This window comes from Triticum urartu, chromosome 4, assembly GCF_003073215.2.
Source record: "Triticum urartu cultivar G1812 chromosome 4, Tu2.1, whole genome shotgun sequence".
Classification (NCBI taxonomy): domain Eukaryota; kingdom Viridiplantae; phylum Streptophyta; class Magnoliopsida; order Poales; family Poaceae; genus Triticum; species Triticum urartu.
In genome coordinates this window covers 327,272,974-327,288,431 of record NC_053025.1, presented here as the reverse complement: position 1 = coordinate 327,288,431, position 15,458 = coordinate 327,272,974, and positions in this window count along the sequence as shown.

Below are 15,458 nucleotides of genomic sequence, written 5' to 3'. Positions count from 1 at the left end.
AAACGCAAAGGCAAGGCCATTCTTGCCGTTGAGGGATCTGACGATACCGGTGCCGGCAAGAAGGTCAAGGCAGACGCCCCCGACAAGGAGATTGCCGGGTGCGCCGCCTACCGGGCCCTGGCGGCTACCGACAAGCCAGGAAGCTCCGGCAAGCAATACTGCAAGATCCACCGCACCAAGGGCCACGACCTCCAAAACTGCCGACAAGTTGAGCTGCTTGCTGAGAAGAAAAAGGCTGAGTATGAAAGGCGGGACAAGGAGAAGGACCAGGACGGTGCTGAGGGATCCGGCAAGAAGCATGGTGGCCAAGGAGGCTGCCCCGGCAAGGACAACCAGCAAGAGAGGCCTGCCCGGGGCCACAACAAGAAACAAGAAGACGACGATCACGACGAGGACGATGAGTCTGGTGATCAAGGGTTCCAGAAGGCTACGGAGGACATGTGCGTCGATGGTGGCGCCTCGCTGCATACCTCTCATGGCCAGCTCAAGCAGTGGGCGCGTGAGATTACAGCAGCAGAGTCATCGTTCGACGCTCAGAAGCCGCTGAAGTGGTCCAGCACGCCCCTCATCTTTGACGCCGAGGACCACCTTGACCACACTACCGCGGTCGGGTGTTTGCCATTGTTGGTCTCACCAATAATACGCAACCTCAGGGTGAACAAGATGTTGGTTGACGGCGGGGCCGGCCTGAACCTGATCTCGCCTGTCGTGATAAAAAGGTTGCAAATCCCTGATGGAGACCTCGAGGAAACAGACACGTTTCAAGGGGTCAATCCGGGGAGGATCTAGCCGAAGGGAAAGGTCACACTGCCCGTGACATTTGGAGGAGAGTTGAACTACAGGACAGAGAGGATCGTCTTTGACGTGGCTGAGATCCCCTTGCCCTACATCGGGATCCTCGGCCGCCCTGCATTGGCCAAGTTCATGGCGGTGTCACACTACGCCTACAACATGCTAAAGATGCCCCGGCCGTTGACCATCATTGCTACGTCTTGAGCTTGCATTGGTTTTCCCCGAAGAGGAAGGGATGATGCAGCAGAGTAGCGTAAGTATTTCCCTCAGTTTTTGAGAACCAAGGTATCAATCCAGTAGGAGCCCACGCTCAAGTCCCTCGTACCTGCACAAAGCGTTTGCTACTCGCAACCAACGCGATTAGGGGTTTTCAATCCCTTCACGGTCACTTACGAGAGTGAGATCTGATAGATATAATATTTTTTGTATTTTTGGTATAAATATGCAAAGTAAAAAGTAAAAGCAAAGTAAAAAAGCAAAGCAAGATTAAAGTAATGGAGATTGATATGATGAGAATAGACCCGGGGGCCATAGGTTTCACTAGTGGCTTCTCTCAAGAGCATAAGTATTCTACGGTGGGTGAACAAATTACTGTTGAGCAATTGACAAAATTGAGCATAATTATGAGAATATCTAGGCATGTTCATGTATATAGGCATCACGTCCGTGACAAGTAGATCGAAACGATTCTGCATCTACTACTATTACTCCACTCATCGACCGCTATCCAGCATGCATCTAGAGTATTAAGTTAAAAACAGAGTAACGCCTTAAGCAAGATGACATGATGTAGAGAGACAAATTCATGCAATATGAAATAAACCCCATCTTGTTATCATCGATGGCAACGATACAATATGTGCCTTGCTGCCCCTTCTGTCATTGGGTAAGGACATCGCAAGATTGAACCCAAAGCTAAGCACTTCTCCCATGGCAAGAACTACCAATCTAGTTGGCCAAACCAAACGGATAATTCGAAGAGACTTGCAAAGATAACCAATCATACATAAAAGAATTCAGAGAAGATTCAAATATTATTCATAGATAGACTTGATCATAAACCCACAATTCATCAGTCTCAACAAACACACCGCAAAAAGAAGATTACATCGAATAGATCTCCACAAGAGAGGGGAAGAACTTTGTATTGAGATTCAAAGAGAGAGAAGAAGCCATCTAGCTACTAACTATGGACCCGAAGGTCTGAGGTAAACTACTCACACTTCATTGGAGAGGCTATGATGATGTAGAAGCCCACCATGATGACGGCCCTCTTCCGGCGGAGCTCCGGAACAGGCCCCAAGTTGGGATCTCGTGGATACATAAAGTTGCGGCGGTGGAATTAGGTTTTTCGCTCCTGTTCTGATCGTTTGGGGGTACGTGTGTATATATAGGAGGAAGAAGTACGCCGGAGGAGCAACGAGGGGCCCACAAGGCAAGGGGCACCCCCCACCCTTGTGACCGCCTCTTTTGTTCCTTCGAGCGGGGTCCAAGTCTCCTGGATCACGTTCGGTGAGAAAATCACGTTCCCGAAGATTTTATTCCGTTTGGACTCCGTTTGATATTCCGTTTATCCGAAACACTAAAATAGGAAAAAAAAGCAATTCTGGGCTGGGCCTCCGGTTAATAGGTTAGTCCCAAAAATAAGATAAAAGTGGAAAATAAAGCGCAATATAGTCCAAAACAGTAGATAATATAGCATGGAGCAATCAAAAATTATAGATACGTTGGAGACGTATCAGGCATCCCCAAGCTTAATTCCTGCTCATCCTCGAGTAGGTAAATGACAAAAAGAGAATTTTTTATGCAGAGTGCTACGTGGCATAATTTCAATGTAAATATTCTTAATTGTGGTATGAATATTCAGATTAGAAAGATTCAAGACAAAAGTTTATATTGACATAAAAAATAATAATACTTCAAGCATACTAATTAAAGCAATTATGTCTTCTCAAAATAACATGGCCAAAGAAAGTTATCCCTACAAAATCATACAGTCTGGCTATGCTCCATATTCACCACACAAAGTATTTAAATCATGCACAACCCCCGATGACAAGCCAAGCAATTGTTTCATACTCTAACTTTTTCAGAACTTTTTCAATCTTCACGCAATACATGAGCGTGAGCCATGGATATAGCACTATAGGTGGAATAGAATTGTGGTTGTGAAGAAGACAAAAAGGAGAAGATGGTCTCACATCAACTAGGCGTATCAACGGGCTATGGAGATGCCCATCAATAGATATCAATGTGAGTGAGTAGGGATTGCCATGCAACGGATGCACTAGAGCTATAAGTATATGAAAGCTCAAACTGAAACTAAGTGGGTGTGCATCCAACTTGCTTGCTCATGAAGACCTAGGGCAATTTTGAGGAAGCCCATCATTGGAATATACAAGCCAAGTTCTATAATGAAAAATTCCCACTAGTATATGAAAGTGATAACATGAGAGACTCTCTACTATGAAGATCATGGTGCTACTTTGAAGCACAAGTGTGGAAAAAGGATAGTAAAATTGTCCCTTCTCTCTTTTTCTCTCATTTAATTTTTTATTTTTTATTTGGGCCTTTCCCCTTTTTTATGGCCTCTTTTTATTTGGGCTTCTTTGGCCTCTCTTTTTTCTTCCGGAGTCTCATCCCGACATATGGGGGAATCATAGTCTCCATCATTCTTTCCTCACTGGGACAATGCTCTAATAATGATGATCATCACACTTTTATTTTTCTTATAACTCAACAATTACAACTCGATACTTAGAACAAAATATGACTCTATGTGAATGCATCCGGCGGTGTACCGGGATATGCAATATGACAATGGTGGAGTGTGTCATGAACGGAACGGTGGAAAGTTGCATGGCAATATATCTCGGAATGGCTATGGAAATGCCATAATAGGTAGGTATGGTGGCTGCTTTGAGGAAGGTATATGGTAGGTGTATGATACCGGCGACAGGTGCACGGTATTAGAGAGGCTAGCAAATGTGGAATGGTGAGAGTGCGTATAATCCATGGACTCAACATTAGTCATAAAGAACTCATATACTTATTGCAAAAATCTAGAAGTTATCAAAGCAAAGTATTACGCGCATGCTCCTAGGGGGATAGATTGGTAGGAAAAGACCATCGCTCATCCCCGACCGCCACTCATAAGGAAGACAATCAATAAATAAATCATGCTCCGACTTCATCACATAACGTTTCACCATACGTGCATGCTACGGGAATCACAAAATTTAACACAAGTATTATTTAAATTCACAACTACTCAACTAGCATGAATTTAATATTATCACCTCCATATCTCAAAACAATTATCATGCTTCAATCTTTTCTTAGTATTAAACACACTCAAAAGAAAATTTCACAAATCTTGAATACCAAGCATATTATTATTAAGCAAATTACCATGCTATTAAGAGACTCTCAAAATAATTTAAGTGAAGCATGAGAGATCAATAGTTTCTTTAAAACAAATCCACCACCGTTCTCTAAAAGATCTAAGTGAAGCACATAGAGCAAAATTATAACGCTCAAAAGATATAAGTGAAGCACATAGAGCAAAACTACTTAGCTCAAAAGATATAAGTGAAGCACATAGAGTATTCTATCAAATTTTAATTCATGTATGGCTCTCTCAAAAGGTGTGTAAAGCAAGGATGATTGTGGCATACTAATACAAAAAGACACAAATAATACAAGACGCTCCAAGCAAAACACATATCATGTTGGTGAATAAAAATATAGCTCCAAGTAAATTACCGATGGAAGTGGACGGAACAGGGGATGCCTTCCAGGGAATCCCCAAGCTTTGACTTCTTGGTGTCCTCGGATTATTTTGGGGGTGCCATGGGCATCCCCAAGCTTAGGCTCTTGCCACTCCTTGTTCCATGATCCATCAAAAGAATTCACCCAAAAGTTGAAAACTTCACAACACAAAACTCAAAATAGAAAACTCGTGAGCTCCATTAGCGAAAGAAAACAAAAGACCACTTCAAGGTACTGTAATGAAATCATTATTTATTTATATTTGTGTTAAACCTACTGTATTCCAACTTCTCTATGGATTATAAACTATTTTACTAGCCATAGATTCATCAAAATAAGCAAACAACACACGAAAAAAAGAATCTGTCAAAAACAGAACAATATGTAGTAATATGTAGCTAGCGCAAGATCTGGAACCCCAAAAATTCTAAAATAAATTTATGGATGTGAGGAATTTATCTACTAAATAGCACTCTTCAAATAAAAATGACAGCAGTTCTCGTGAGCGCTAAAGTTTCTGTTTTTTACAGCAAGTTCAACAAGACTTTCCCCAAGTCTTCCCAACGGTTCTACTTGGCACAAACACTAATTAAACACAAAAAACACAATCAAAAAAGAGGCTAAATAATTTATTTATTAATAAACAGGAGCAAAAGTCTAGGAATAAAAATAAAATTGGGTTGCCTCCCAACAAGCGCTATCGTTTAACGCCCCTAGCTAGGCATAAAAGCGAGGATAGATCTAGGTATTGCCATCTTTGGTAGGCAATCCATAAGTGGCTCTCATGATAGTTTCATATGGTAATTTTATTTTCTTTCTTGGAAAGTGTTCCATGCCCTTTTTAATGGAAATTTAAATCTAATATTCCCTTCCTTCATATCAATAATCGCACCAACCGTTCTAAGGAAAGGTCTACCAAGAATAATAGGGCAAGAAGGATTGCAATCTATATCAAGAACAATGAAATCTATAGGCACATAATTCCTATTTGCAACAATAAGAACATCATTAATCCTTCCCATAGGTTTCTTAATAGTGGAATCCTCAAGATGCATGTTTAGAGAGCAATCATCAAAGTTACGGAAATGTAGTAGGTCACACAAAGTCTTGGGAATAGTAGAGACACTAGCACCCAAATCACACAAACCATAAAACTCATGATATTTAATTTTAATTTTCATATTTGGTTCCCACTCATCATAGAGTTTTCGAGGGATAGAAACTTTCAACTCAAGTTTTTCTTCATAAGATTACATCAAGGCATCAACAATATGTTCGGTGAAGGCTTTATTTTGACTATAAGCATATGAGAATTTAGCACGGATTGCAACAAGGAAATACAATCAATTAAAGAGCAACTTTCATAATTAAATTCCTTGAAATCCAATATAGTGGGTTTAGCAATATCTAGATTTTTATTTCTTTCAATCCCACTTTCATCAATTTCATCATTAAGATCTAAACACTCCGAATTTTTGGAATGCCTTCTAGGTAAAGGAAGATCATATTCAGTTTCATCAAGATTCATATTGCAAAATAAAGATTTAATAGGAGACACATCAATAACTTTTAGATATTCATCTTGATTTTCATAGGTATTGGAAGAACACGCTTTAATAAAGGCATCTTTGGAAGCACGCATCCTAGCGGTTCTTTCCTTACACTCATAAATTCAAATTATAATGGATTTTAGAGACTCATTGATATCATGCTTAGGTGGAATAAATCTAAGTTTCAAAGAATCAACATCAAGAGCGATTCTATCAACGTTCCTAGCCAAATCATCAATCTTAAGCAATTTTTCTTCAATCATAGCATTAAAATTCTTTTGCAAAGAAATAAATTCTTTAATATTAGATTCAAAATCAGAGGGTATCTTATTATAATTTCCATAAGAGTTATTGTAGGAATTCCCATAATTATTAGAAGGATTACTAGTATATGGCCTAGGATTAAAATTCCCTCTATAAGCATTGTTACCAAATTATTCCTACCAACAAAATTCACAACCATAGATTCATTGTTATTCTCAATCAAACTAGACAAAGGCATATCATTAGGATCAGAAGAAACACTTTTAGTAGCAAATAATTTCATAACTTCATCCATCTTTCCACTCAACAGATTGATTTCTTCTATCGCATGCACTTTTTTATTAAAAGATCTTTCAGTATGCCATTGAGAATAATTAACCATAATATTATCTAGGAGTTTAGTAGCATCTCCTAAAGTGATTTCCATAAAAGTGCCTCCCGAGGCCGGATCTAAAAGATTTCTAGAAGCAAAATTCAATCCGGCATAAAAATTATGTATAATCATCCACAAATTCAAACCATGAGTAGGGTAATTACGTATCATTAATTTCATTCTCTCCCAAGCTTGTGCAACATGTTCATGATCAAGTTGTTTAAAGTTCATAATATCGTTTCTAAGAGAGATGATCTTAGCGGGAGGAAAATACTTCGAGATAAAAGCATCTTTGCACTTGTTCCATGAATCAATACTATTCTTAGGCAAAGACGAAAACCAAGCTTTAGCATGATCTCTAAGCGAAAAAGGAAATAGCTTCAATTTAACGACATCATTATTGACATCTTTTTTCTTTTGCATATCACATAAATCAACAAAGCTATTCAGATGAGTAGCGGCATCTTCACTAGGAAGGCCAGCGAATTGATCTTTCATAACAAGATTCAACATCGGTAAGAGGAGAAATCGGAGTGCTAAGGAAATCATTATTATTGGTATTGGTGAAGTCACACAATTTAGTAGTATCTTGAGCCATCGCGACAAACAAGCAAACTAAGACACAAGCAAACAAAAGCAACGGGCAAAAAGAGGCAAATAGAGCGGGAGGATAGAGAGAGAGAGGGCGAATAAAATGGCAAGGGTGAATTGGGGGGAGAGGAAAACGAGAGGCAAATGGAAAATAATGTAATGCGAGAGATAGGGATTCTGATGGGTACTTGGTATGTTGACTTTTTGCATAGACTCCCCGGCAACGGCGCCAGAAATCCTTCTTGCTACGTCTTGAGCTTGCGTTGGTTTTCCCCGAAGAGGAAGGGATGATGCAGCAGAGTAGCGTAAGTATATCCCTTAGTTTTTGAGAACCAAGGTATCAATCCAGTAGGAGCCCACACTCAAGTCCCTCATACCTGCACAAAGCGATAGCTACTCGCAACCAACGCGATTAGGGGTTGTCAATCCCTTCACTGTGACACCCCAAAATTTTAACTTTGTTTGTTAATTAAAATTTTGCCAGGAGATTAAAACTTTCATTTTCTGGGCTCCGTTTTGATTTTTTTGAACCACTTTTCTCCCTTGTTATTATGGAGTTTTTACCCAAAGTGAAAACTTTTCAAATATGTTATTGGACTTGTTTAACCTCTCTAGAAAAACTTTTATTTTATTAGTAGAACAAATTACATAATTAATTTGCTTGATCTTTATTTTCTTGAAAAATGGTTTTTCAAGGTTATAAGGCCATATTTGAACTACAACCATTTGATAAATTCACTTAAAATTCCAACCAAAATTTGGAGATGTCATGTGATGTTTTTAAATCACTTTTATACAAAAATATCTTTTATTCATGAAATATTTTGAGCTCTGCACCCAATTTTCTTCTCTGGTCCAGAGTGCAATTTTTAACTACAACTCATTTAAATATTTCTTTCTAGCCTCCACCAAAATTATGGGATGTTGGTAGTAGCATATGATTCAACTTTATGCAAAAACCCAGTGATGTTATTTGAAAAACTTGAGTGAACCAACCTCACTTTCATTCTGGTCCAACTTGAGGATTTGTACAGCAACCACAGTTTTAGTTGCTCCTTTTTCCATGATTCCTTTTCCTACTTGTAGTCCTCCCTACTAAACCCCTAAGTCCAGGAGCAGGCACCCATTGGATCATTTTTGGTTCATGAAATGATGTCATTTACCTCCTGTCCAAAATTGTAGTTTTGCAAATCTTGCACTATCAATTTTCTGCATTTGGCAAACTAACCTCACCACCCTCTTACGCATCTAATGAGACCACCATCTGGAGATTTTGACCACTCCAAGCACTGCTTAGATGCCTCTGGCATTTTGTCAAACACCCTGTGGGCATGGACAGATTTGGCATGATTGTAAGTTTGTGTTATGAACCTGATCCCCTGACCAGACCAGCATGTCCAATGGTTTTGCCCTAACCTACAACCCCAACCTGCTAGCCCTCTTGTGGTTTAGAGCCTTCTTACATGCATTAGCATTTTGTCGAGCACGTTCCGTGCGTGCTCTAGGCGTGAGCAGAGCACGCGTTTTGCACGTGCCGCGCCCGAGCCGCGGCGTCGCGTCCCTGGTTTTGCCCTCACTGCAGAGCTGCGCCACACGCTCCCCTTCTCACCGCATCATGCCAAGCAGCCCCTCGCCACGTCCCCGGCAGGCCAGGAGCTAGCCGCCACGGCCGTCCGACAGCCCCTGCTCAGGTCTCAGGTCGGCGCCGCCCGAGCCTCTCCCGCTCGCTACCTGCCCCCTGGAGCAGCGCGAGCTCATCCACAAGCGTGGCCCCTAGCGCTCGTCGCCGCCACGACGCCCTAGCTACAGAATGGCAGTGCGACCTTATCCACGGCCTCCGCGGAACCGCCTTGCCTCGCCTATAAAAGGAAGCCCCGAGCTCGTCCCCGCACTCATGCAACCTCAGTCCACTCCTCTAGTTCCCCCCATGGCAGCCAATCGACCCGAGGAGGTCGTCTTCTTCCTCTCCGGCAACTCCTGCCGCCGCTACTGCTCCGGCCATTCCGGCACCACCAGGGCCTCCCCCTCTCCACTCTCTTCACCAGAAGCTCTCTCTCTCTCTTCCGGGAACCCATCCCCCTGCTCGATTCCGATCGGAAACCACCGTAGCCCCAAACCCACTTTGCCCGACGGCCACCGTCCGCTGTGGAGCTCGCCGCCGGCAGCTCCGTCCACCCCAGAGAAAAAAGTGACCACCGGAGTGACCGCCTCGGCCCCCTCAGCCCGCGGGTGACCTCTGTTTCTTGAACGGCGCCGCCGTTCACCGGCGAGCGTCGCCGGAGTTCTGCCCCCTCTCGGGCAGAGGAAGAGGAGGGAAGGTGGACTAGTCAAACCTGACCAGTGGGCCTGGCGGGCCCACTTTTCGTGACACACGCTCGGTCCATGCTGGATAAGTGGAGGCGCGTTTCCAGAATACGCCTTCGATGTGTACGTATATTCGAAACATTTTTCTTTTTCTGTTTTAATTTTAAATAACAGATTTTTACCAAAACTTTGACTGAGCTTAACTTCTTAAATACAACTCCAAATGATTTGATTCTTTTTCCTACATCCCTCAAATTCTGTCTAGTTTATTTAGAGATTTATTTGAAAATTTTCCAAACAACTTTTTTGTACTGTTTTTGAAATATGTGTTATTTGCATATTTTTGAAAATAGGATTTTGGAAGAGAAGAAAGCTTTCAAAAGATTTGGAGTGCACCTTGCCCTTCCACACCATGAAGGCAAGCATCTTGAACCCTGGCATAATATTTTTGATGTGTTGGTTGACACGATTATAACACCACCTTATTTCAGAGAACTCGTTATTTTATGTGATGATGCGATCATTTGCATGAATGCATATTAGTGATTTCCTTGCTGTTGGAAATGAATATACTTGTGATGGTAAGCATCCTCATGTGCCTTGCATGCATGCCGGAAAGGAATCCGGGAAAGCCTCTGCCTTGGGTAGGCGTGAGCTTGTCTCCGGTCTCTGTCGGGACGGTTATGTCCGGTATGGCATAGTAAGGTATAATGGGTGGTGATTTTGTTGGTCTAAATATATTTGATATACATGTCATGCAGGGAATTTATAAGCCTCCTGAGTCGGCCATAGATCGAGTCTTGTTCTAGTAACCCCCATACTTGTTTCGTTCTGCCACTAGTCCCTGCCATAGGTAGGGTATGGTTCAGTAAGTTGTTAACCCTTGTCTTGGCACACACCGTACAGAGAGGCCATGGTGGAAGATACCGGTTGTAGCCGGTAGGCATGCCACCTGGTCCAGGGGCATGGGTGTATCCGGTTGGGACCGAGAGGGGGGCACCCCTTAGAGCGTGCGATAGAAATTTGATCCCATGCTACATGAGGTTGTAGCCTCCCCACTTAGAGTTTTGCTTAACAAGTGTCGCGGGTGATTCCTGACACCAGTAAAGTTAAGCTGGTGTGTGCAAGTCAGGCATGTTGTCAACTAAAAGGCCGTAGACGGAATTAGTCCCGATGGACTACAGGAATCCGTTACTCGTGGGTAAAGAGTACACCCTCTACAGAGATTAAACCTATTCGAATAGCCGTGTCCATGGTTAAGGACTATAGTCTAGGATGGGTCAAGTGTCGGTCTTAGTGTCGGTCTTCGGAGGAGAAACTACTAAACCCGAATATTGATTATGACTTGTGATATATGATGGTTATGGTTATTATCATTGTGGACTAACCGTTTGCGTCGTTTGAAACAAGGAATATCCCTGGGACGGTACCACCTCCTGGATATTCACTATGATTATGTTTTCATATAAGCCCTTTATGTGGCGTCGCTCAGACGCCCGACTGTGGCAGGTTCGTTATTTGATTTACTTACAAGCCCTTTATGTGGCGTCGCTTAGACGCCTGACTATGGCATGCTTGTTATTTTATTTACTTTATAAGCCCTTTATGTGGCGTCGCTTAGACGCCCGACTGTGGCATGCTTGTTGTTTTATTTACTTTATAAGCCCTTTATGTGGCACCGCTTAACGCCCGACTGTGGCATGCTTGTTATTTTATTTACTTTATAAGCCCTTTATGTGGTGTCGCTTAGACGCCCGACTGTGGCATGTTTGTTATTACCTTATATGCCCTTTATGTGGTGTCTCTCAGACGCCCGACTGTGGCAGGTTCGTTATTTCATTTACTTACAAGCCCTTTATGTGGCGTCTCTTAGACGCCCGACTGTGGCATGCTTGTTATTTTATTTACTTTATAAGCCCTTTATGTGGTGTCTCTAAGACGCCCGATTAAGGCATGCTCACTTTTACTATCCTTTCGAGACATCGCTTCAGACATCCGATCGGTGCTTTTTATTACTATTCTGTCATTACCTATTCCTGTTGCATATAAATAACCAGCTTGCATGCATCGGGATTTTATTTTCATGACTGACGTTGTGATTATAGAATATTTTCAGAGCATGAATATCGTTTGCTATATTATACCCGTGTTCATAATGTTTGCGAGTACATTCAAAAGTACTCACTGGCTTGTCCCTGGCTATTGTCTTTGCCAGATTGCTTGCTTGGAGAGGAGCGTTGCGATGACAGCCTCGGAACCTAAGCAACGGTGATAGCAGCCTCGCGAAGATAGGAGTTAACCTGGTCAGCTGTTCCTGTGGGAAATGGAGTCCCATAGACCGTGGTGAACCACAAACCGCTTCCGCCGTCGACCACTAGAAACCAATTGTTGTACTCACAGACCCGAATGGTCTTGTACTGCACATTTTTTTTGCTTGAAATTTCTGTATCAAGTTGGTGCCTCATCAGCTAACAGTAATGCTGGGGCTGGTGAGCACAATGGCCATTTTCTGGAAATTAATACCCGGAAAACCGGTCGCGACATTCACGGTCACTTACGAGAGTGAGATCTGATAGATATAATATTTTTGGTATTTTTGGTATAAAGATGCAAAGTAAAAAGTAAAAGCAAAGTAAAAAAGCAAAGCAATATTAATGTAATGGAGATTGATATGATGAGAATAGACCCGGGGGCCATAGGTTTCACTAGTGGCTTCTCTCAAGAGCATAAGTATTCTACGGTGGGTGAACAAATTACTGTTGAGCAATTGATAGAATTGAGCATAGTTATGAGAATATCTAGGCATGATCATGTATATAGGCATCACGTCCGTAACAAGTAGATCGAAACGATTCTGCATCTACTACTATTACTCCACTCATCGACTGCTATCCAGCATGCATCTAGAGTATTAAGTTAAAAACAGAGTAACGCCTTAAGCAAGATGACATGATGTAGAGAGATAAATTCATGCAATATGAAATAAACCCCATCTTGTTATCCTCGATGGCAACGATACAATACGTGCCTTGTTGCCCCTTCTGTCACTGGGTAAGGACACCACAAGATCCAACCCAAGGCTAAGCACTTCTCCCATGGCAAGAACCGCAGGGCGCCACGTCACCCCCGCCCGCCCGAGCCAACCGCAGGGCGCCACGTCACACCCGCCAGCACCCCACAACACCGCCGCTGCCCGGGGCCCAGATCCGGCCCGCCCCGGGGCCCGAACCGGGCCTCGCCGTGCCCGCTCGCCGCCACCCGCTCCACCGCGCGTGCCCCGCCGCCTGTTCGCCGTCGCCGCCGACGGGGTGCCGGTGCCGCCCTCGCCGGACTTCATCTCCGCCGGCCCCGAGCCGCCCGCCGGCGACCGCATCTCGCCGGAGCTCCGCCACCAGTGCCACCGCCGCCTCCATCGCCGTCCCCTGCCGCCCTGCTCCTCTGCTCGCCGCCGGCCGCCGCCATGCCTCGTGCGCCGCCGCCTGGCATCTGCGCCGCCGCACGCCGCGGGAAGTTCGCCGGACTCCGCTGCCTCGCCCTTCGACCAATGGCCGCCGCCCCTTCGCCGACCCGCTCCGGCGACGCTCGCCCGCAGCCTCCTCCGCCGCCCCGCGCCGGGATCCGGCCGGATCCGGCGTGATCCGGCCTGGATCCGCCATCTCTGGCGAGGTCCACTTCTATCCCCGCCATCTCCGGCGAGAACCGTGCCGGCGAACCTCGGATTCCGTGCCGTTGACTTTTACCGAGTCCTGAGTTTTCCTGATTCATATGCATTTTTCATCATGTCATAACTCCCTCATCATAGCCCCGATTCGTGCGTGTAGCATATCAAAACGTTTGCCTCGACTAGTGCATCATTTCATCTCATTGCATCATTTTCATTTGAGCTCATCTGGATGCCCGAAATGTTGTTGGAAGAGGGCTATGTGAGGAATTTGTCAGATCTGTTTCAGCAAATGGCCTTTTGTCATTTTTGCCATGATTAATGTGTGCATGCTATGATCCTGAGCTCTACATGTGTTTTGTTATACGCCATGCCATTCTTTACGGTGGTTCCTGCCATGTATTTTTGTGATATTTGTGGTGACAAGCACAAGCTTGCAAAGTAGCGTAATCGGTAATGCTGATTTCAGGGACTTAGAATTTCACTAAGTCCTTGTTCTGTTTTTTGTTGGTATGCCATATGTTCATGTTGTTTCCTAGTGATCCGTGCCTCTTTTGAGGATGATCAGTAAGTATGTTTTGTTAACATTGTGGTGCCCTATACATCCATGTCTTTCTTTGCATTTATGGAGCACCCTAGTTTGAGTCAATCGAGCTCTATGTTTGCTATAAAATGTTCCTAGAAGATCGTTGACATGTTTAGCGATTTTGCCGAGGATGTTGCCATTGATCCGTGCATGCTATGTTGTTGTTATTGCCATGCCTAGCTTCTATGCCATGTCTTATTGATGGGTGTATGCTTAGTTTGTCATGCCATGCTCTGTAGTGAGTGCATCGAGCTTGTAAACATGCCTACTCGTTAACTATTTTGCATGCTCCAGTTTTTCACCAAGTCTGAATCTGTTTATGTTTTTGCCATGTTCACATGCTTGCAATTGTATTTTCTGATCCCTTTTGGCTCAATCTCACTAAGGGATTTTTGTTAAGTGCTTTGAGTAGCTTCATGCCATGCCTTGATTTGCCATGTTAAGTTCCTGTACCTTGTAGTTTTTATACTCTAAAATGTGCTTCCTGATGATAAATTCCAGACTTGTTGTTATTTCTCTAAGTCTGAAACCTGTTATCATTTGCTCTTTTGCCATGCTTGTTTGAACCTGTCAATAGATGAACTAGCCGTAGCTCAGTGTTCATCTTTTGTCAAGATTCATGAGTGGATACCTGCCATGTATTTTGTTGCCATGTTTGAGTGTTGTAGCATATTTAACTTGATGCATTTAGATGACTACTTGCTGATTATCGCAGACCGGTGCCATATTTGTTTTTGCTTGCCATTTCCAATCCGTGCATCCGATTCCGGTGATCTTTATATAGATTTCGACCGAAATCACCTCAGCTTTCCAGTGGCACTCTTGGATTTACATGTTGAGGCCAGGTTCAATCATTCCTTTCCAAATCATGCATATGCATCACATACCGCATCCCGCATATCATACCATGTTCGTGTGTGGTTTGTTTACTATGTTGTGTGCTTCTTTCCGGTGTTGCTTCTTCGGGTTGGTTCCGATAACGTTGCGTTTGTGAGGACCCGTTCAACTACGTCTGTTTGTCTTCTTCATGGACTCGTTCTTCTTCCTTGTGGGATCTCATGCAAGATGACCATACCCTCGAAATCACTTCTATCTTTGCTTGCTAGATGCTCGCTGTTTTGCTATGCCTATGCTGCGATACCTACCACTTTCTTATCATGCCTCCCATATTGTTAAACCTAGCCTCTAACCCACCTTGTCCTAGCAAACCGTTGTTTGGCTATGTTACCGCTTTGCTCAGCCCCTCTTATAGCGTTGTTAGTTGCAGGTGAAGATTGAAGTTTGTTCCTTGTTGGAACATGGAGATGTTGTTCCTTGTTGGAACATGTTTACTTGTTGGGATATCACAATATCGCTTATCTAATTAATGCATCTATATACTTGGTAAAGGGTGGAAGGCTCGGACTTATGCCTGGTGTTTTGTTCCACTCTTGCCGCCCTAGTTTCCGTCATATCGGTGTTATGTTCCCAGATTTTGCGTTCCTTATGCGGTTGGGTTATAATGGGAACCACTTGACAGTTCGCCTTGAATAAAACTCCTCCAGCAAGGCCCAACCTTGGTTTTAC